Here is a 24,128-nt window from a genome sequence, read left to right as displayed (position 1 = left end):
GCAGGGGGAGCGGCACACGACTGAGAGGGTGGTGGCGCACGTGGGGAAGCTCGGAGGCAGCGAGGACGCGACGGCGGCAAGCTCAGCGGCGGCGCCCATGGCGACCGCGCTCTGGCACCCGCGCGCAAGCTCTGGAGAGCGAGAGGTCAGAGAGAGCCAGAGGGAGCTCGGGCGCTGGGCTTTCACTAAAGGAGGGCGCAGGGACGCGACAGGGAGGCAGGGGCGTGGATGCACGCGTCGGCAATGGAGGGGGGCGAGCTCACGCATGGCTGCCACGCACAGGCCACGCGGCATCCTTTGGGGCGTTTCCGCGAACACCTGGCGGGCGACGGAGTGGCCGTAGTGGAACCCGTATTTAGGACGTCTACGGGCCGAATTTGACAATGGCCCCAAAACGAAGTTTGCTTCTTTCCTGACGCTCTACATTTCTTGTTTAAGGAGCCAAGTCATTAGAGCTCTGGATCAGCGGGTAATTAGGCTCCAAGTTAATAGTGTCAACGTATTAACGACGATGAACAAAAACCCAAATTGAGGTTCAAAACGAAGTCAAACTTAGCCCAACTTTTTATATGCTTTTCTCCATAATATAACCTTCAACTTTTATTTTTGGACCAACTCAAGTTGCTTAGCAAAATTTGGAGAACGCGGAATGCCAACGTCGTTGCTTAGCGAAACTGACTTAGAATAATTCTAAGTGTTGAAATCAGCAGCAGGTTCCAACTTCAAGCCTCTGTTTGACTTATTTCCAAGTTGATCCAGCTCTTGGTCCAAAAACAAAGTTTGTTCTACATGATATGGACTACAACTTTCATTTAAGGTCCAACCTCAAAACTGGCATAGAACCTATTGTTCTACTTTGACCAAAGTAGGATCACGATGAAGCTTAAATTATCCTTTTTGATCCATTGGAGCATTTTCTTGGCATTTGCTCAACATGAACCTTTCATGACTTTTGTTGTAGAGTTTCTTTAGAGTCATTTGGGCATGGTTGCAAGATTTGGTTGACGATCGAGAATTCCATTCACTTTATAAAATAATGCAAGCAAGGGCATAACTCGTCATTTCATGTGACTTCTTGGTTCCAAACTTCACGAAACTTTTCCATGGATTAATATAGATGGTTATTGATGTGAGACACATGAAGATATCCCAATAACACCAGCCAATCATATATCTTGAAAAGGGCCTATATATAAAGCAAGGGTGCAATATCCAAGTTTAGGTTGGGGCTCATTTCCATAGGTTTGATCTAACATCTTCATCATCACTTAATCTATCATGTTTGAGCTCAAACCCATTGCTCAACTGGTGGCAAACACCTAAGGTGTTACAATGTCGACCTTGCTTTGGAGAGTGCTCCATGATGTGGGGTACCCAGAGGGTCAAGAGCCAGTGTACTCTTGGAATGAGAGCCAGTTAGCAGAGGATGGACTTGCAGTAGTGGAGATCATGGTTCCTGCTCTCGGTGATGCTCCAGATTGGGATGGTTGGCACTTGGAGTTTGAGGGTCGCACTCCTGCTGAGGGTGCAGAGGGAGCAGCTTTCCGTGTCATCAGGGATATCTTGAGCAGATTTCCCAGTGAGCTTGCAGCAGCTCTAGCTGGCACTTTTCCTAGGGATGATCCTCATGATGCTATTTGGGTTCAGCCTCAGGGAAGTGCCATGGTCAGAGGTCCAGCTGAGGGACAGGCTAGCAACAACTAGGCTATGAGTGCTATATTCGCCGCCATCAGAGCGTATGAGGGTCTTGAGAGTACCTACTAGACTTTGACTGGCTTACGTGGTCATGATAAACTCAAGGGGAGAATGCAGAAGAAGAGACATGCACGTGGTATAGCTAGTTTGCAGGAGCAGTTGGCTGACATGAACTTACAGCGAAACCAGGCGGTTGAGAGAGGTGATAGAGCTATGTAGCGGGTGCATATGCTGACTCAAGCCAACAACAATGTAGACCTTATGATTGGACAGTTGGTTCAGGAAAGGAATGAAGCCTGGGACGAGAGGGACCTTCTGCTATAGAGGGCCGATGAGCTAGAGGAGTACAACGTCAACCTGCACGAGGAGTTTCATGCGCTCTACAATGGGGTTGGACCATATGCTCCTCCAGACGCCGCTGGCATGGATATCAACGACGACAACGAGGATGAGCCTGTAGTTTCACCTGGGGGCGATGGTGACGTCTTCGATCCCGACGATGGCCTTGAGGAGTAGGCTAGTTGCCTTGCGCTAGTATCTAGGTCCTGTCGCGATGACCTTTCTTTTGTTGGCATGTAACCTAATGTATTTTGCTTCAAACTTATGAGACTTGGCATGTGATTGGAACTTGGCTATTAATGCGATATCTAAACGCATAAAAGTCCAGTGTATGTATGCTAGCAATTTGGTTGTATGGGCGCGATGTTTGCTGTTGAAGTAATTTGATTAGTGATGTTGTTTTAATTGGGATGCGATTGTTGTGCCCCTGTTTTATTGTATGAATTTATTCTCTTCGGTAAATTCAGTACGGCATAATTTTTCCTTCACTCACAATTATTACAGCTTCACTCAATCATTACTTGTTGCTGAAATATGCAGATGACAAACACTCGCCGTACCACGTATGAGGCCGCTGAGACCGGTGCTAACGGTGCGGGGACCGATGGTGGTGGTGGAAACCACGGCAACAACAATGAGCCTCCCCATGAACCGCATTTGCCACCTCCTCCCCCGTTTACCCTAGAGATGTTCCTCGCACAGTTGCTCGGGAGTCAGCGCAACATGGAATAATCCCAGAAGAACATGGAGGATTTTCTGCGTACCATCGCCAACAACGTTCAGCACGGTAACAATCAAGGTGGTGGCATTAGGGTGAATCAATATAGCAGCTTCAAAGATTTTATGGACACTAGGCCACCAATATTCAAGGAAGCAACAGAGCCACTTGATGCTGAGGAATGGATCAACACTATGGAAGATAAATTCCGTGTGTTGAGGATGACTGAGGTATTGAAAACGGAGTATGCTGCACATCAGTTGCAAGGACCAGCGGGAATGTGGTGGAAGCACCATTGCACCACCTTCCCTCCAAATGCTCAGATTTCGTGGAGAGAGTTTGCTGAGGCCTTTCGTGGAGTGTATATTCCACCTGGGCTGACCGAGATGAAATTGGGAGAGTTCTTGGCATTGAATCAGGGTACCAAGACCGTGACGCAATATTTGCATGCCTTCAACAACTTGTGTCGTTATGCTCCTGACATGGTTGACACCGATGCGAAGAGAATCGCCAGTTTCAAGAGGGGACTCAATCCAAAGATGATGAAGCATGTGGGTACCAACAACCGTGCCAGATTCAACGACTTCATCAGCGATTGTCTGAAGCAGGAAAAGAACAACAACGCCAGCACTGTAGCTAAGACTTGCAAGAGAGCCCTAGAAGGTGGTCCGTCCCAAGCAAGAGCACCTATGGGAGGTCGTCCTCCCTATCGTCCATCTGCACCGGGCGCTAGGTTTAGGCCACCTCAGCAGAGAAGTCAGAATTTCCGTGGACGCCAGAAGCCTTACAAGATGGTAGTACAGCCCAACAAGGCAGCCACAACTACGGTACAAGGCAGTTCCAAGGGAGCTGTGGGATCTACTGGGACAGTGAGGGGACCCTGCTACAATTGTGACCAACCCGGCCACTTCTCAAGGTTTTGTCCTTATCCGCCCAACAAGAAGTAGTAGACTTATAATGCTAGGGTGCATAGTACGACTGTGGATGAAATTCCTGAGGGAGAGCCCGTAACCGCTGGTAAGTTTCCTGTCAATGAAAACCCTGCAGTTGTTCTATTTGATTCTAGATCATCGCATTCTTTTATGAGTCAAGCATTTGCACAGAAACATGAACAACTATGCACAGAATTGGGTTATGGTTACCGTATAAGTTTAGCAGGGGCTGATGTTTTGACCAACCGGATGGTTCGAGGGGCAACCCTTGAATTAGGTAGCAGGAAGTTTTGAGTGAACTTGATAGTTATGCCTAGACTAGTTTTGGATGTCATTATAGGGATGAATTGGATGAAGGATTGGGGAGCAGTCATAGATACCGGAAGTCGGGTACTTACCCTTAAGGATCCCCTGGGTGAGGGTACTTTCCAAGTACCATTGCCTTGGAGAACAGACCTTATAAGTGTTACATGTGCTACTGAAGTTATTCCTATTCATCAGATTCCGGTAGTGTGTGAGTTTCCGGATATATTCCCGGATGAGCTACCTGGTCTTCCACCAGATAGGGATATTGAGTTTGGAATTGAGTTAATCCCCGGAACAGCACCGATTTCGAGGAGACCCTATCAGATGCCTCCCGATGAATTAGTTGAGCTAAAGAAGCAACTAGAAGAGTTATCAAAAAAGGGGTTTATCCGACCAAGCAAGTCTGAATGGGGATGTCCCGCCTTGTTTGTGAAGAAGAAGAAAGAGGGCACGTTGAGAATGTGCGTAGATTATAGGCCACTTAACGCTGTAACCGTTAAGAATAAGTATCCCTTGCCTCATATTGATGTTCTATTTGACCAATTATCCAAGGCTAAGGTGTTCTCAAAAATAGATTTGAGATCCGGTTATCATCAGATCAAGATTAGGCCACAAGATATACCGAAAACTACATTTTCCACCAGATACGGGTTGTATGAGTATCTTGTCATGTCCTTTGGCTTAACAAATGCTCCTACATACTTTATGTTTTTGATGAATACAGTTTTCATGCCAGAATTGGATAAGTTCGTGGTCGTGTTCATCGATGACATTCTGGTGTACTCCAAGAACGAGAAGGATCATGAAGAGCATCTGAGAATTGTCTTGACCAGACTTAGAGATCATAAGCTGTATGCTAAGTTTAGCAAATGCGAATTCTGGTTGAAGAAAGTTCCTTTCCTTGGTCACATTCTATCAAAAAATGGAGTTTCAGTTGATCCAAGTAAGGTGCAAGAGGTTATGGATTGGAAGGCACCGACCACCGTTCCTGAGATTAGAAGTTTCTTAGGACTAGCCAGTTACTACCGTCGCTTTATACCGGACTTCTCGAAGATTGCCAAACCGATGACAAGTCTGCTACAGAAGGATCACAAGTTTGTGTGGACAGAGGAGTGTGAAGCAGCTTTCCACACTTTGTGGAAACTGTTGACCACTGCTCCTGTTCTCGCACAACCAGACATTGAGAAACCATTTGATATGTTTTGCGATGCATCGAAAATTGGATTGGGCTGTGTTCTTATGCAAGAAAGGAGAGTCATTGCTTATGCCTCATGTCAATTGAGAAAGCACGAGGTCAACTATCCAACACATGATCTTGAACTTGCTGCAGTTGTGCATGTCCTAAAAATTTGGAGACATTATCTACTTGGTAATGTGTGCAATATTTTCATGGATCACAAGAGTCTCAAGTACATCTTTACCCAACCAGAGCTGAACATGAGACAGCGTAGATGGTTGGAATTGATCAAAGACTACAACTTGAATGTGCAATATCATCCTGGAAAAGCCAATGTAGTGGCAGATGCTTTGAGCAGAAAGTCACATTACTTGAATGTGCAGCCATTACTTGAAGATGGGTTTGATCTGATACATCCTGCTGTGTTACATAGTATTCATATTAGTTGCTCTTTAGAGAGTAAGATAATAGAAGGCCAGAAAACCGACAAGGGAATATTCCACATCAAAGAGAAAATAAAAGAAAAGCCGTCTAAGCACTTTAGAGTGGATGAACAGGGCGTGTTGTGGTTTGACGACCGTCTTATGGTTCCCAAGGATCGAGAGCTTAGGAATAAACTCATGGATGAAGCTCACCTTTCTAAGCTATCTATCCATCCGGGAAGTAGTAAGATGTATCAAGAACTAAGACCTCGTTATTGGTGGACCAAAATGAAGAAAGAAGTTACATCATATGTTGCCAGATGTGATAAGTGTTGTAGAGTGAAAGCTATTCATATGAAACCTGCCGGTTTGTTGCAACCTTTGTCCATACCTAGTTGGAAGTGGGATGATATAAGTATGGATTTTATCTCGGGTTTGCCCACTACTCAAAAGGGACATGATTCGATTTGGGTGATTGTGGACCGTCTTACTAAGACCGCTCATTTCTTACCTGTCAAGATAGAATATCGACCACCTCAATATGCCGAGAAGTATATCGTAGAAATTGTGAGGTTGCATGGTATACCAAAGACTATAGTATCTGATAGAGGGCCACAGTTCACGGCTCACTTTTGGGAACATTTACACAAAGGCTTAGGAACTAGTTTGATTCGTAGTACCGCTTATCATCCTCAGACAGATGGTCAGACTGAACGAGTGAATGCTATTTTGGAGGATATGTTAAGAGCCTGTGTATTGTCTTCTAAGGGATCATGGGAGTCATGGTTACCATTAGCTGAGTTTTCTTACAATAATAGTTATCAAGAAAGCATCAAGATGGCTCCATTCGAAGCTTTGTATGGCAGAAAATGTAGAACACCACTAAATTGGGTCGAGCCTAGAGATAGAAGGTATTATGGTATTGACTTTGTAGAAGAAGCCGAGAAGAAAGTTCATATTATTCAACAAAATATGAAGGCGGCCCAATCGCATCAAAAAAGTTATGCAGACAGAAGGAGACCTCTTGTGTTTGAAGTTGGTGACTATGTTTATCTGAAGGTCACGCCAATGAAGAAGAAACGGTTTGGAGTCCGGAGAAAACTTGCCGCTAGATTCGTAGGACCATACAAGATCTTGGAAAGAAGAGGTCCAGTAGCTTACAAGTTAGAGTTACCTGAGACAATGAGTACCGTCTTCCCAGTTTTCCATGTATCTCATATCAATAAGTGTTTGCGTGTTCCGGAGGAAAGAATAGAACTTCGAGGCATCCAACTCAAATCAGATTTGGTGTATCGTGAGCAACCGGTCCGTGTGTTAGACACTAAAGAACGTGCTACTCGGAATAGTGTGGTGAAAACATACAAGATACAGTGGAATCACCATGATAAGGGAGATGCAACTTGGGAAACGGGAGAATATCTACAAAAAGCTTATGAAGATTTTTATAACAAATGGTTCGTAACCCAAATCTCAGGATGAGATTTTTATAAGGGGGGAGGGCTGTAACACCCTGGTGTTATGCTAGCATTTAGGCAATGCAAATCATGCATATTATGCATCATCAAGCATCCTAATCATACATGCCTAATCATGTAAATAATAACTGAAACCCTGCTTCGAAACATATGAAACATGCTCGCGAAACATGAATGTTGCATACACTTGTTTGGAGTTGTTTTTGCCCAGATTATGCTTGCTAAGTTATTAAAACATGTTTGGCTATGATTGTAAATCATCTAGAATTATTTAGCGTAATTTTTGGAGCAAAGTTTGGATTGAAATTATTGCCAAATTTTGCTTTAAAAATAATTCTCCAAAATTAGGGTTTTGAGTTAAAATTGACTTTAATTTTATACTTCAAAATCTAGCAAGAATTGGACTTTGGTCATAAAAACAAAGTTGTAGAGGATTAAATTCTAAGCCACTTTTATTTTTGGGCCATTTTCAAAAGAAGTCATTTTCTTGCTCAAAATGATATTTGAAAACTGGTATTTGAAAATTTCTTAAAAATAGAAATTTAGAAAAATGTTTTCTCCTTTCGCGGGCCATCGCCTCCTTTCTCGGCCCACGGCCGAAGCCGGCCCGGCCTGCCACCGCGACCGCCGCTCGCCTGCCCCACGTCCGGCCCAGCCCACCTCGCGCACACGGCCTGCCCCAGCGCTGCGCCGCGCTGTTCCCGCGCATAGCATCCCGACCGCGCCAGAGCGCGACCGCCGCGTGGCGACCATGCACCGGCGACGCCCGCCGCGCGGCAACCACGGCCTGCCTCCGCTTCCACGCGCCGGCCTTCATCTGCTGAGCCCGCGGCGCTCCACTCTTCACTCACCCGCGCTGCCTCTCTGCTTTGCCCGCGCGAGCTCTGCTCTCTCGCCACCGAGCGCCACCGCAGCCCCCACCAGACAAATTCGCCGCCAGTGCTCCACCACTGCCAGCAATCAAGCGCACCTAGCTCCGCCTCACTCTCCAGCACCTGGTGCTCGCGGCTGTGACGCCTTTTGAGCCAAGGTAGAGCATGTTGCGTGTTTCACTGCCGTCAGTCATGGCGCCGCCGTGCTTGGCCGCCGTGGAACGTGTCCTCCTTCCCTCCTCCACCCTTTTTAGTTGCCTGCTCAGGTTCGGCACTCTCTTGCGAACCCCGCACGCTCGCCCGCTTGCCCGGACCCGGCCGGCAACGGCCACCGGCCCGCTGGCAGCGCCCGCGCCGCCGTGGCATCGAGAACGCCGGCGTGGCGTGGCTCCTTTACCCGGCTGAGCTGGGCCAGGTTGGCTTGGGCCTAAGCCCTGAGCCAGGCCGCCGCCCTCCCCTTCGCTCGGTCTACGCAGGCCGAATGTGGCCGTGGGCTAGTTGTTTTCCACGGGCCGGCCCAGTAGTAATAGGAAAATTTCGTTTTCAGTTTTCTTTTATTATTTGGAAAGAGAAATGCGTTGGAAAATGTTTGTATTCTCAAATTTGCTCCAAATCTGTTGAAACGAATTTTGCTAAGTTCCTTGTCACCAGATCTACATGATAAAAATATTGCATGTCATTTTTGAGATACTTTTCTATAGAGCTTTAATTAATTCTTGATATTGCTGATATCTTGTAAAATGGTTAGTAAATCCTATATATATATTAGAAAAATATGATTCCAAGTTTATTACTCTTCTTGTGTAATGTACTTCCTAGGAAAAATATGTGTCATGCATGTACTGTAGAAAAATTATGAGGTGTAGTTCAAGTGCCTTTAATGGCTGATTTTTGTTATTTTTGCTAGAGAGCAAAATTTGTATAAAACATGCATGTGAAAATTTTTGTACAGTGATTATTTGTTGTGTAGAACATAGGAAAAATATTTCATCTGGTGTTTGACACTTTTCACAGTACAAAGTGTTTTCATGTTCATGATCATGCCATATCTTGTTATTTTTGTGTAGGCTAATCCACTTATTCAAATGCCATAAAAATCTGATGGTAGACTACTTAGGGTAGTACTATGCTATGGTAATTTTCTAAGATTTTTCTTAGCAATAAAAATAGATGTTGCTATTCAAACCTATTATTAATTAGGGTTTAATCAAGTGTTGCTTTATGTGTGATTAAGAAATTAGTGAAGCTCTGGTGTATCTTTGAAGCATTTAATAAGATGTGTTGACTTAGCATATTAGTAGTAGAAGAGAATGCAGTAGATGACATGTGCTTGTAGTATATGTTCTTGGATGATGTTGACTACCTTGCATTCAAGCATATCCATTGTATTCATCTCATCCGATGCACCGATTGCATAAGCACTTACGCACATTGCATCATACAGGATCGCAAACCGAGAACCCAGTCGTCATACCCGAGGAGCCCGAGGAGCAGCTTGAGGTGCAGCCGCAGGAAGTGCCCGAAGCCGACGAGGAGGACGTTGAGGAACTTCCGGAGTGCCCCGATCACCGCCCGAGCTCCTTCGAGAGAGGCAAGCCCCGAAGCATTTTCTCCCTGGTTTGCAATTATTAATTAAATGCTTTACTTTAATTGATGCATTACGTTCAGGAGTTGTGTCGGATGCCATAAAAAGGGGTACCCTAAGCATAAACCAAAAAACGGCTCAGACCCTAAACAAAAACTAGAAAGACAAACGGGGTCTCAGCCAAAGTCTCCGATTCGCCCGAGGCCCCCCCGCCGAGGCCCCTTCGCCCGAGGCCCCCTCGCTAAGGCCTCAGAAGTAGTACCGATTCTCCGATTCGCCCGAGGCCTCCTCGCCGAGGTCTGCAATTCTCCGACTCACCCGAGGCCCCCTCGCCGCTGAACTCGGGCGACCCCCCACCAAAGACCTCGGCCGACCCCCTCTCTCGTCGCAGGCCTCGGCCGGGCCACCGATCCTCCGTCTCGCGCGAGGCGGGCACGGCAGCACTCCGCTGCCTCTTCCTCCTCCCGTCCCTCTGACAAAACGTCGTGTCGCATTAACTCAGCCAACTGCTGCCCCTGACATCGGCCGCATGCTCGGCACAGTACAGCAGAACGACTGATGGGACAGGAGGCAGGACTGGGTAGGGATTACCCGCCACTGTGCTAACCACCATGCACATGATTGACGCCCGTACCTCACTGTGCTGCCAACTCCTGCTCCGAGAACAACGCGGCGTGGGGAACCACATCTGGGATACTGTGGCCTCAGAATCAGTACCCAGGACCTATAATTGTCTCCAGGGCCTCGGCAGTTTGCTGCGGGGGCTCGGCAGTCTGAGGATCCATGTCCGTCGGGCCCCCCCATGATGGCTCGGCCTCGGCACCTGCAGAGCCGCAGCCCCCTACGACGTCATCACACGATGACCTGCACGTCGCCCGGACTGGGCAGGGGTTACCCGCCACTGTGCCAACCACCATGCGCGTGGTTGACGCCCATGCCTCACTATGCTGCCAACTCCCGCCCCGAGAACAACGCAGTGTGGGGAGCCACGTCTGGGCTACTGTGGCCTCAGAATCAGTACCCAGAACCAATAATTCCCTTCAGGGCCTCGGCAGTTAGCTTCAGGGGCTCGGCAGCCTGAGGATCCATGTCCGTCGGGCCCCCCCGCGATGGCTCGGCCTCGGCATCTGCAGAGCCACGGCCCCCTACGACGTCATCACACGATGACCAGCACGTCGCCCGCCATGTCCTGCGACAAGCTGTACGGGAGTCCCACTATGCACAAAGCCGAGTACGGCCGGCGCGTCACTTCTGCACGACAAGGATGGGGGCGCTCCGTCGACCATGCCACGAACAGTGGCCGGCTACAGGGCTCGGACACGCCAACCCTATTAATAAAGCGCTAGGTAGTAATATGTGTACGTTCCGGTTTTCTCCCTTAGAGTATAAAAGGGAGGGACTGGGGCCATTTCTAGGGGGGAGGAACGAGCAGAAAGACGAACACACCGATAGAACTACACACCTCTACGCTGCTTGGGAACAACGTCTCAAGCAGCCCGCACCACCCTCGCCGAGACCTGGGGCTAGCCCCCTCTCTCACCTAGCTTGTAACCCCCTACTACGAGCACTCCGGTGCAAGGAATACAAGATCGATCTCTCAGACTGGACGTAGGGCCTCGATTGCCCGAACCAGTATAAACCTTGTGTCTCTTTGCATCACCATCCGGGATTAGGGGCACGCAGCACAAATTCACTCGTTGGTTGAGGGACCCCCGGTTCCGAAACACCGACAGTTGGCGCGCCAGGTAGGGGCCTCTGCGTGTCAGCTTCGTCATCCTAGCAAGTTCCGGATGGCAGACCACATACGACCATTGCGTCTCGGCACCATAGTTTGGTTTGGGAGCCTAGAGTTCATGTCTCTAGGGCATGAGTACGACATGGTGCTCCTCACTCCTCGAACCCCACCGTCCGACGACGAAGTCGCGCCCCGGCAGCCCAGGCGCAGGCGGCGCCCGGGCGGCCGCTCTCGCCGTGCTCGCCAGGTACGGCGCGAGCAATGCCACCCCGACGCTACGCGAGCCCGGGGCGGCACGCCACTCCCCGCTGATATCCTACGACCAGCTGTTGGTACGGGGTCCCTGGCTAGGGACCTGTCTGACCTGAGCCTGGACAAAGGAAAATCGCCGGTGGCTTACGGCGATGCCCAGTCGTCTAACCCCGCTCCGCCACTCCCTGAAGAGCCGACCCTGGCGGGGCAGAATCTGGAGACGGCCCCGTCCCCATACCCCTTTGGGTTGAGAAATGCCGCCACCTCTTATGCCTACGCTTACGCTGCCGCTCACGAGCACCCCTCGGAACGCCGCCAGCGCTTCGCTCTCGACCTAAGCACCCACTCCGACCCCTCGGACGAGGACGAGGCATGGCCCGGGGTGGATTTCTCCGAACTCCACAACCCTGGGGCTTTGCGCCAATTCTTGGCCGCAACCGACTACTGCCTCGGCTATTCCGACTCCGACGATGAGGGGACTCACGATCCATCCCGTGAGTGCTTCCACGTCGGGCTCGGGATGCCAAGGGCGGGCGAAGAGGAGGAGAGGACAGGCAACCATTCCCCGCCCCGAGCAGGGGCGGGCGACGCCACACCTCCGCGTCCCGAGGCCCCGACAGCACGGAACGAGAATCCCATTCGCGGGGGGCATCGTCGCCCAGACCTGGAGCAGCTCCGCGAGCTTCAGGCCAAGGTCGAACAGGACCGACTCCTTCTGCAACAGCTCCGGGACACTCTCGAGCAGGAGCAGCGAGGGCGCGGTGAGGGTGGAGGAGCCCGAGGGAGGGTCCGCGACGTCCATCACCACATCAACGACAACGAGGGGGGAGAGCCACCCCCAATCTTTAACCGCGCTAGCTAGAATGTCGCAGCTGCTGCGATGCTGGTCCGAGCGATGCCCGAGCCCTCCACCACCGAAGGGCGACGGGTCCGCGGAGAGCTCCGCGACCTCCTCGACACCGCAGCAGTGCAGCAAGCCGAGAGTTCCGCCTCCCGCCGGCGCAGAGGCACTTCGGAGCAACCCACAGTGCAACCTCGCCGGGGCCAGGATGCCTTGGTCCGTCCCGAGGCCGCTCGCGCACCGACAGTCGACAGGGCCCCCTCGGTGCGTGACCGACTTAGGGACCAACGCGAGGCACAGGGCAACCACGAAGTAGTTGGCAGGCGACGGCGCCACGACGACGGAGCCGCCCGAGGCTACCACCCACACCGAGGCGGTCGCTACGACAGTGGAGAGGACCGTAGTCCTTCCCCTGAGCCGCCAGGACCTCGGGTCTTCAGCAGGGCCATCCGCGTTGCTCCTTTCCCCGCCTGGTTCCGACAGCCGGCCAACCTCGCGAAGTACAGCGGCGAGACCAACCCGGAACTTTGGCTCGCCGATTACCGCCTGGCCTGCCAACTGGGTGGCGCGGACGATGATCTGCTCATCATCCACAATCTCCCTTTGCTCTTGACGGACTCGGCGCGAGCCTGGCTTGAGCATCTCCCCCCCTCGCAAATCCACGACTGGCGCGACTTGGTTAGGATCTTCGTCGGGAACTTCCAGGGCACTTACGTGCGCCCTGGGAATTCCTGGGATCTTAAGAGCTGCCGCCAGAAGCCGGACGAGTCTCTCCGAGACTTCATCCGGCGCTTCTCCAAACAGTGCACCGAGCTACCCAGCGTCGGTGACTCGGAGATCGTCCAGGCTTTCCTCTCCGGCACCACTTGTCGGGACTTGGTCCGAGAGTTAGGACGCAACGTCCCGCGCTCTGCCGCCGCGCTCCTCGACATCGCCACCAACTTCGCCTCGGGCGAAGAGGCGGTGGGGGCCATCTTCCCCAACAACGACGCCAAGGGGAAGCAGAAGGACGAGGCCCCCGAGGCCTCGCCCACCCGCGTCCCTAAAAGAAAGAAGAAGGGTCGCCCGGGGAAGCAGGAGGTCCTCGAGGCCGTTCACGTCGCCACAACAGATCGCAGGAATCCCCGAGGCCCCTGCGGCCCCGGGCTATTTGACGACATGCTAAAGAAGCCCTGTCCTTACCATCAAGGCCCGGTGAAGCATGCCCTCGAGGAGTGCACCATGCTCCGGCGTTACTACGCCAGGCTTGGGCTCCCCGACGACGATGAGGCCAGGAAAAGGGGCGCTGGCGAAAGGGACGGTGAGAAAGATGATGGGTTTCCCGAGGTACGCAACGCCTTCATGATCTTTGGCGGACCCTCGGCATGCCTCACGGCGCGCCAGCGAAAGAGGGAACGCCGGGAGGTCTTCTCGGTCAGGGTAGCCACCCCCCGGTACCTCGATTGGTCTCGGGAAGCAATCACCTTTGACCGGGATGACCACCCCGATTACGTTCCAAACCCCGGGCAGTACCCGCTTGTCGTCGACCCGATCATTGGCAACACCCGACTCACCAAAGTGCTCATGGACGGAGGCAGCGGCCTCAATATCCTCTACGTCAACACTCTGGAGCTCCTGGAGCTCGACCAATCACGGCTTCGAGGTGGTTCCGCGCCCTTCCACGGCGTCGTGCCAGGGAAGCGCACACGACCCCTCGGACGCATTGACTTACCCGTCTGCTTTGGCACTCCATCCAACTACCGTAAGGAGGTCCTCACCTTCGAGGTAGTTGAATTCAAGGGGGCTTACCACGCCATCTTGGGGCGCCCGTGCTACGCCAAGTTCATGGCGATCCCCAACTACACCTACCTCAAGCTCAAGATGCCAGGCCCCAATGGCGTCATCACCGTCGAGTCCACGTACGAACATGCATACGACTGCGACGTCGAGTGCATCGAGTACGCCGAGGCCATCGTGGAGGCCGAGACCCTCATCGCCGATCTCGACCAGCTTGGTAGCCAGGTTCCCGACGCCAAGCGGCGCACCGGGACCTTCGAACCCGCGGAGGCCGTCAAGTTCGTCCCAGTCGATCCCACCGTCCCCGACGGTCGGGGACTGAAGATCAGCGCCACCCTCGACAGCAAATAGGAGGCCGTGCTCGTCGACTTTCTCTGTGCGAACGTCGATATGTTCGCATGGAGTCCCTCGGACATGCCAGGCATACCAAGGGAGGTCGCCGAGCACACCTTAGATATCCGGCCAGGCTCCAGGCCGGCAAAGCAGCGCCTGCGCCGGTTTGACGAGGAGAAGCGTAGGGCCATCGGCGAAGAAGTGCAGAAGCTCGTGGCAGCCGGGCGCATCAAGGAAGTATCCCATCCAGAGTGGTTGGCTAACCCTGTACTAGTCAGGAAGAAACGTGGCAAGTGGAGGATGTGCGTGGACTACACTGGTCTAAATAAAGCATGCCCGAAAGTCCCATTCCCACTACCACGAATTGACCAAATCGTCGACTCCACTGCAGGATGCGAAACCCTCTCCTTCCTTGATGCGTATTCCGGTTACCACCAAATCAAGATGAAAGAGTCCGACCAGCTCGCGACTTCTTTCATCACTCCATTCGGCATGTACTGCTACATAACCATGCCGTTCGGCCTCAGAAATGCAGGGGCCACTTACCAATGGTGCATGATCCAAGTCTTTGGCGAACATATCGGACGAACCGTTGAGGCCTACGTGGATGACATCGTAGTCAAGTCCAGGAGGGCCGGCGATCTCGTCGGTGACCTGGAGGTTGCCTTCACATGTCTCAGAAAGAAGGGCATCAAGCTCAACCCCGAGAAGTGTGTCTTCGGGGTCCCCCGAGGCATGCTCTTGGGATTCATAGTCTCGGAACGTGGGATCGAGGCCAACCCGGAGAAGGTCTCGGCCGTGACCAACATGGGCCCGATCCGAGACCTCAAAGGCGTGCAGAGGGTCATGGGATGCCTTGTGGCCCTGAGCCGCTTCATCTCGCGCCTCGGCGAAAAAGGCCTACCCCTGTACCGCCTCTTGAGAAAGTCCGAGCGCTTTTCTTGGACCGTCGAGGCCGAGGAAGCCCTCGCCAGGCTCAAAGCACTGCTCACCAACCCCCCCGTCCTGGTTCCGCCCACCGAGGGCGAACACCTCTTACTCTACGTCACCGCGACGACCCAAGTGGTCAGCGCGGCCGTAGTCGTCGAGAGGCAGGAGAAGGGACATGCTCTGCCCGTCCAGCGACCTGTCTACTTCATCAGCGAAGTGCTCTCCGAGACTAAGACGCGTTACCCCCACATCCAGAAGCTGGTTTACGCCATAGTCTTGGCTCGACGCAAGCTGCGTCACTACTTCGAGTCCCACCCGGTGACTGTGGTGTCGTCTTTTCCTCTGGGAGAGATAATCCAAAACCGGGAGGCCTCGGGTAGAATAGCCAAATGGGCTATCGAACTCATGGGGGAGACCTTGTCTTTCGCGCCTCGGAAAGCGATCAAATCACAGGTCCTGGCCGACTTTGTAGCCGAGTGGACCGACACACAGCTGCCACCCGTTCAAATCCAATCAGAATGCTGGACCATGTACTTCGACGGGTCTCTGATGAAGACTGGGGCCGGCGCGGGCCTGCTCCTGGTCACGCCCCTCGGAATACACATGCGCTACATGATCTGGCTTCACTTCGCCGCCTCCAACAATGTCACCGAATACGAGGCCCTCGTCAACGGCCTGCAAATCGCCATTGAACTTGGAGTACGACGTCTCAACGTACGGGGTGATTCGCAACTCGTCGTCGATCAGGTGATGAAAGAGTCAAGCTGCCATGACCCCAAAATGAAGGCGTACTGCGCGACGGTACGTCGTCTGGAGAACAAGTTCGACGGTCTCGAACTCAACCACGTTGCACGAAAGTTCAACGAGGCCGCGGACGAACTGGCAAAGATGGCGTCGGCACGGACCCCGGCCCCTCCGAACGTCTTCGCCAGAGACCTCCATAAGCCATCCGTCGACTACGCCTCGGCGACGGAAGAGGACCCATCGGCCGAGCCCACCGCAGGGCCCGAGGCCCCCTCTGCCGCCGAGACCCCGCCAGCCGAGCCCGAGGCCATGGCGGTTGACGTAGAGCCTCCCAAAGCCGACCAAGGAACGGACTGGCGAGTCCCTCTCTTTGATCGCCTCGTCTGAGGAGAGCTTCCTGCTGACAGAACCGAGGCCCGACGGCTTGCGCGACGCGCCAAGACTTACGTCCTCTGCGACGGCGAGTTATATAGGCGCAACCCATCTGGTATTCTCCAACGATGCATCACCACCGAGGCTGGCCAATCCTTACTTCGGGACTTACACGCGGGAGTCTGCGGGCACCACGCGGTGCCTTGGACGCTCGTGGGTAACGCCTTCCGCCAAGGTTTCTATTGGCCAACAGCGGTGGCCGACGCCACAAAGCTAGTACGCACCTACGAGGGATGCCAGTACTACGCTCGACAGACGCACCTCCCGGCCCAAGCCCTCCAAACCATCCCCATCACATGGCCATTCGCTGTGTGGGGGCTAGACATGGTTGGGCCTCTGCAGAAGGCACCCGGGGGCTATACCCATCTGCTGGTAGCTATCGACAAATTCTCCAAATGGATCGAGGCTCGTCCGATCGCTCAGATCAAATCCGAGCAAGCGGTGCTGTTCTTTACGGATATCATCCACAGGTTCGGGGTTCCTAACACCATCATCACTGACAATGGGACACAATTCACCGGTCGCAAGTTCCTAACGTTCTGCGACGACCACCACATCCGGGTGCCCTGGTCGGCCGTAGGGCACCCAAGGACGAATGGCCAAGTAGAGCGTGCCAACGGCATAATCCTACAAGGCCTTAAGCCAAGAATATTCAACCAGTTGAAGAAGTTTGGCAAGAAATGGCTTGCCGAACTCCCGTCAGTCATCTGGAGCCTAAGAAATACCCCGAGCCGAGCCACGGGATTCACACCATTCTTCCTGGTCTATGGAGCCGAGGCCATCCTCCCCACTGACTTAGAATACGGCTCCCCGAGGCTACAGGCGTACAACGAACAAAGCAACCGCACTGCCCGCGAAGACGCCCTCGACCAACTGGAGGAAGCCCGAGACGTCGCGCTGCTACACTCAGCCAGGTACCAGCAAGCCCTACGACGCTACCAAGCCCGGCGCGTCCAAAGCCGGGACCTGAAGGTGGGCGACCTAGTGCTGAGACTGAGGCAGAGCAACAAGGGCCGCCACAAGCTGACCCCACCCTGGGAAGGCCCGTATATCGTCGCTCAAGTGCTGAAGCCCGGGACCTACAAGTTAGCCAACGAGAAGGGCGAAATCTTCACCAACGCTTGGAACATAGAACAGCTACGTCGTTTCTACCCTTAAATTTCCAAACGTTGTTTACATTGTTTCTCGAAATACAATAAAGAAGCGTTCTTTAGTTGTTATAATCTTTCGAGGAACCCCCTTATAGACAAATCGATTGTATAGAACCTAAGGACCGAAAGATCGTCTCAAAGGCGAAAAGGCCGGCCGAGCCGTGAGAACGGCCTATGCCTCTGGGCTACGGCAGCTCCCTCACCACCGTTTCGCCCAAAGGACAGCTTAGGCTCCGAGGAAGTTCTTTGCAGAGAGGTTGTCTATCGATAGGGGCTCGACGTCACTATAACGCAATAAGGGAGACTCGGCTCTGCCTCTGCAAAGTCGAGCCTCCCTCGGGGGCTAAAAAGGGGAACCCCCCTAAGTCCCGGACACCATTTCTCAACCGTTTTCCGAAAATTTCCACGCCAAACTCTCTCGCGCTCCGACGGGACCTTCGCAAGAAACCCAGAGACCAAAAGCTTGTCTGGAGGCCAAAGGGCCGGCCGAGTCAAGAGAACGGCCTACGCCTCTGGGCTACGGCAGCTCCCTCACCACCCTTCGCCGAAGGATGGCTTAGGTTCCGAGGGATTTCTTCGCGATCGAGACAGAGGGCACAGACTTAGAAATAGAATGGAAAACGGTTAAGAAACACACATACGCAAATACTTTAAGGGCCTCGACGGCCACAAAAAACGTCACGATTCGGCAACTAACTCAATCCGGTTACATGGCCCCATTTGGCCCAGGTCAAAGCTCAAGGATCGGCGGCTGGCGCGGGAGGGACCACCTCTTCTTCGAACAGCTTGGCCAACGCAGTGCCAGGCGCCTCGGCCGCCTCCAACAGCCTCACGACCTCTGCATCAGCCTCCTCGTCATCTTCTGGCAACACATAGCCGTCGCTGACAGCCTCGAGGTTGATGGCGTAGTGCGAGGAGACGACGGCCAGGGCGCGCTTGACAACCCGTGTGCAACGCCCCTCAGAGTCTCTCGTGGACGTGGCCGCTCAACGCGATCAGGCGGCTCCCAAGGGAGCTAGCTGATTGGACCTCCTCGACGTCCAGAGCCTCGCAGGTGGACCGGACAGCGCTGCGCAGCGCCTCGTGCTCCCGGACCTCGACATCCAGCGCCGCTTGCGCCGCGACGGAGGCCTCAGCCGCCTGGGAGGCTTCTTTCTCCAGATCTACGTCGCAACAAGGGGTCAGGAGTCAAGCACAAACCAGGACAAAAAGAGCAAATGGAGCGAGGAACATGGTTCAGCGGAACTTACCCTCGGCCTTGCTCTTCCAGGCTGAGACCTCGACCTGAGAGGCCTCGGCCGCCTTGGTAGCCTCTGCCAAGGCGGCTTTCGTCGCCTGATGCTCGCTCTGCTCCGCACCCAGCTGCCCGGCTGTGACCTTAGCAGAGGCCGTCGCTTCTTGGGCCCAAAGCCTGAAGGAGTCTCGCTCCTCCTCCAGTTCCTTAATCTTGGCCACCAGAGGGGCGGACTGCTCCTTAGCCATGGCCAACTCCGCCTGAATATCAGCACAACGAAGGCGGAGGTCCTCCACTTCCGCACTCTACGCCGACAATAGCCCCTGGGCATCGGCAAGCAGGCCCTTTTGGCGCCGGAGCTGGTCCCAGATATCCCTCTCATTTCGCAGGAACACTGATTTCCCAAGGGATCGGGTCTCGAGCTCCTAAGGAGGCAAAACAAAAAACGCACGTCAAACACTGCGAGGGGGCTCGGAGAGAAAACAACGCGGCACGAGAGAGGAAAGTACTTACCCGCATGACGCCGGGCAAGTCCTGACCCATAATAGTCATCGCTGTCTGCAGCGACTGCACTGCCAATTGGCGGTACTGCTCGAGGGTGTCCCTAATGCCCCCCCTCTGCGGTATCTTCAAGAGCGAACACGGGCTCCCCCTCGGGGTCAGCCCGGTTCCGCCAGAAAACACGCGGGAAGTTCCACCCACGAGGCTCGGGCCGTAGCCGGACAAGAGCCGAACTCCCCTCAGCGGGATCTGGGGCTGGCTGCTCCACGGTACTAGCCGCCTCGACGTCCGCCGCCTCCTTCCCATGGGAGAAATCATCAGACGAGATTGCCTGAACCAGGGGCGGCGCCAAAACTTGCTCCGTCTCCATCTCCATCGCCTCGGCCTCGACGGACCCGGGGGCTCTGGCCTCCGCCATCTCTACCTCGATGGCCCCGGCGTCCACCGCCCTGACGTTGGAGGTCTCGGGGGCTCCGGCCTCGCCCTCAATGGCCTCGGCAATAGCAGACGCCCCAGCCTCCTTTTCCTGGGCAGCCGCCTCCTCCGAAACGGCTTCGCCCGACGCCGCGCCGCGTCGCACGCCAGCCTGCGCCTCCGCTGCCTGATGGGCGGAGGAGCTAACGTTCACCTTGAGCGCCTTACGGGGCGCCAAGGGAGGATCTTCCACCAGAAGCGTCTGGCTGGAAGAAAAGACACTCCCAAGGTCAGCATGCAACCAAGGGGCAAACAAGTAGTACTACGGAAGACGCTTACCGCGAACGGGGATGCAGCCGCTTCGACACCGCCAGTCTCCTCTGCAACGGCGGCGGTGGTGGTAGCAGCACGGCCTCAGTGTCCACCAGTGCCAGCTGGCCTCCGTCGGACCCCGGCACCTCCTCGACCCTTCGCGAAGATAATGGGGTCGCCCCCACCGTTACCCGCCCCACCTCCACCGTCGAACCCATCGGGCTGACGGCACGCTCCTCCGACACCCGCACCTCGGGTGTGTCGGCCTCGGCCCCAGGACGGGCCGCCACTGGCCCCAGGACACCTCCTCCTCCTCCCAGGGGCGTCAGGCTCCTTGCCGGCGCCCCAGGGCAACAGCTCCCTAATGTCGGGGAGGTGTTCTAGGCAGGCCGTCCCCACCTCGCGCCCGCCGCCGTCGCTCAAAGAATCCGACACCGACGACGAGGGAGACGGCTCCAACGGGAGACCGTCGAGACTCTGACACCGGCGACGGGCGTCCAGCTTTTCGCGCGCGAGGAGCTTCTTCGTGCGCTTCGCCTCCTTGGCATCTTTCTTCTTCTTCGCCTCCTCGGCGCGCGCCCTGTTCACGGATCGCCGCCGGGCGTCCTCGGGAACGGGCGGCGAGGAGCCTCGCACGTCTCTCATCCCCTGTGGGAACGACGAAGTAAGACGACAGACAAAAAAGGCGAAAAACAAGAAGGCCGCGAGAGCCTCGGCAACATCCAACTTACCAGCGAGACATACCCCCGCGACGGGCGCATCGGGAACGGCACCAAATCGTCAATCTTCGGCTTCCCGTCTACCGCCTCTCTCACCCGACGCAGGGTCTCGTCGTCGGTAAGAGCGAAGGCGGACATCTTGACACCGGCGATCGAATCGCCCGGGGTCATCTCGAACAGCCGCCGCCGCCGGGCCATCAGAGGCAACACCCTCCGGCGGTGAAAAGCCGCCACAACCACGGCCGCCGAAAGGCCGTGGTCACGTAGCTTCCCCAAGGCCCTCAAGAGCGGTTCCAGCCTAGGCTGATCGGCCTTGACGACACCGTATCCCCATTTTTCCGGTTGGCTCTCCACAACCCGCCCGGTATAAGGGGGAAGTCCTCCGCCGTCGTTGCGGAGGTAGAACCAGCCGTCATACCAACGACGGTTGGACGTTGACAGCTGGGCCAGGATATAGAGGGACTGCCAGTCTTGGCGCACGTGAAGGGTGCAGCCGCTGGCCCTCTGCGCCTTCCGGGCCCCCCTCGTTCCCCCCGGCTTGGTGGTGAACGTCGCCCGGAACAAGTGGAGCCACAACTCCCAGTGGGGAGCGATCCCCAAGTACCCCTCACAGACGGCGACAAAGATGGCCGCCTACGCGATGGAGTTGGGGCTGAAATTCTGGAGCTCCACGCCATAGTAGTGCGGGAGCGCCCGCATGAAGCTATCCGCCGGCGACCCGAGGCCTCGCTCGTGGAAGACGGTGAAGCTCACCACGTAGCCGTCGCGCGGCCTCGGCTCCGACTCGCTCCCCGGAGCAATCCACTCCGGCTCGTCAGGATCGGTGATCGGGCGAAGAAGACCGGCCTCCACGAGCGACTCCAGCTTCTCCTCGGTGACGTCAGACCGCTCCCAGGGATCCGCCGGAAGGATGATGGGACCACCTGCCATTGCGCGGCGGGGGACGCTGCTACAGCGGTAATCTCTCTCTCTTTCGTTCGGTCTCTCTCTCTCGCCCTTCTCCTCCCCGCTCTATGCTCTCAACGACGGCACGGAGGCAGCAAAAGCGAATGCAGAAAAGGTAAGGAGGGGGAGGGCGAGGCTGTTTGCGTATTTATGCAGGGACGAGCCGAAACCGACGGACGACGAAATCGGGGAAGTTTTCCCAAAAAATCCGCTGCGGTTACCCAGATCTGGTCTTACCGCCCACGCGCCCACTCCCTCCTCATTAATTGCGCGTGCAGTTACGTCCCGTCGACTGACACCACGTCGTGCCCAACCGCAGCAGCAGCAGGCGCCATTTCACCTCCCCGAAAAAACTGCCTCAAAAGGCGCGCCTGCCGTTGCTAACCGCAGGGAGAGAGGTAACCCCCACCCGATTCCTTTTAGGCAAAGGAACTGGGCACCAAGCCCGTTACGGTCCAGGGGTTCGAAGGCTGGGCCCCCAGGGGTTTCGACAGCCGCCCCAGGGCAAAAGAGTCAGGGACGACTACGGGCGAGCCTATACGAGGCCGAGGCCCAAGCAAGCGAAACGTTTGGGACGCCCTGTGTCGTGTCCGAGACCGGCAGGGAGGTCTCTGAATGGGATCCCACCGTAGGGAGGCACCGAGCCACCGAGGCCCAGCGAACGGCCTCGGCACCCACTAGAGAAACCCTCCGGTACTCTTGGAGCGCGTCTCCGGACCGCTAGCCGACCCCCAGCGAACGGGGTACGGGCCTCCACTCGGACTTACCCGATAACAGCTCACCGGAAATGCCAGCGCTCGCGCCCACCGAGGGTAGCGTGGCATCTTCCACCCCTCCTTCCGAGCGAAAAGGAAGCGCGAGGGTCGAACAAAAAGTCAGGAGAATCCCTGACGGCCCTCTTGCTCCGCGCAGAGGCTAAGGAACTCTTCCTGTGAAACATTGCCGAGCCCCAGCGACTTGGGCTCGCACACGAGGGGGCTCGGCAATACAAACCCTCCTTCCGAGCGAAAAGGAAGCGCGAGGGTCGTTCAAAAAGCCGGGAGAAGCTCCTGACGGCCCTCTTGCTCCGTGCGGAGGCTAGGGAGCTCCTTCTGCAAAAGACGCCGAGACCCCGCGACCTAGGTTCGCACCCGAGGGGGCCTCGGCCGACAGACCCTCATGCGCGAGGGGCGAACCAAAAGCCAGGGGGACCTCTGACCGCTCTCTCGCTCCATGCGAGAGACTCGGGGGCTCCTCCTGCAAACTTTGCCGAGACCCAGCGGCTCTGGCTCGCACACGAGTGGGCTCGGCAAACAGCCCCCGTCCGAGCAAAAAGGACGTGAGGGAGACAGACAAAAAAGCCGGGAAGACCCCTGACCGCCCTCTCGCTCCGTGCGGAAGCTCGGGGGCTCTTCCTGCACCCAAAATAGAGACAAGCGACCCAAGCCCGTTACGGTCCAGGGGTTCGAAGGCTGGGCCCCCAGGGGTTTCGACAGCCGCTCCAGGGCAAAAGAGTCAGGGATGACTACGGGCGAGCCTATACGAGGCCGAGGCCCAAGCAAGCGAAACGCTTGGGACGCCCTGTGTCGTGTCCGAGACCAGCAGGGAGGTCTCTGAATGGGATCCCACCGTAGGGAGGCACCGAGCCACCGAGGCCCAGCGAACGGCCTCGGCACCCACTAGAGAAACCCTCCGGTACTCTTGGAGCGCGTCTCCGGACCGCTAGCCGACCCCCAGCGAACGGGGTACGGGCCTCCACTCGGACTTACCCGATAACAGCTCACCGGAAATACCGTCGCTCGCGCCCACCGAGGGTAGCGTGGCATCTTCCACCCCTCCTTCCGAGCGAAAAGGAAGCGCGAGGGTCGAACAAAAAGTCAGGAGAATCCCTGACGGCCCTCTTGCTCCGCAGAGGCTAAGGGACTCTTCTGCAAAACATTGCCGAGGCCCAGCGACTTGGGCTCGCTCACGAGGGGGCTCGGCAATACAAACCCTCCTTCCGAGCGAAAAGGAAGCGCGAGGGTCGTACAAAAAGCCGGGTGAACCCCTGACGGCCCTCTCGCTCCAGGCGGAGGCTAAGGGGCTCTTCCCGCAGCATTGTCGAGGCCCTGCGATCCGAACTCGCACCCACGGGCCCGGCAAACACAATATAACCCCTCACTCAAAAGAGAAAAAAGCCCCTGGAGAAGTGAAATCACTCCTCTAGGGCCTCGGGGGCTACACCCGGCGGGTGCGCTCGCGCGCACCCACCAAAACCTCGAGTACGAAACACCATCCCGACAGGAACTATCAAGGGCCGATTCTCATCA

This window comes from Miscanthus floridulus, chromosome 16, assembly GCF_019320115.1.
Source record: "Miscanthus floridulus cultivar M001 chromosome 16, ASM1932011v1, whole genome shotgun sequence".
Classification (NCBI taxonomy): Eukaryota; Viridiplantae; Streptophyta; class Magnoliopsida; order Poales; family Poaceae; genus Miscanthus; species Miscanthus floridulus.
This window is presented reverse-complemented; position numbering follows the sequence as displayed.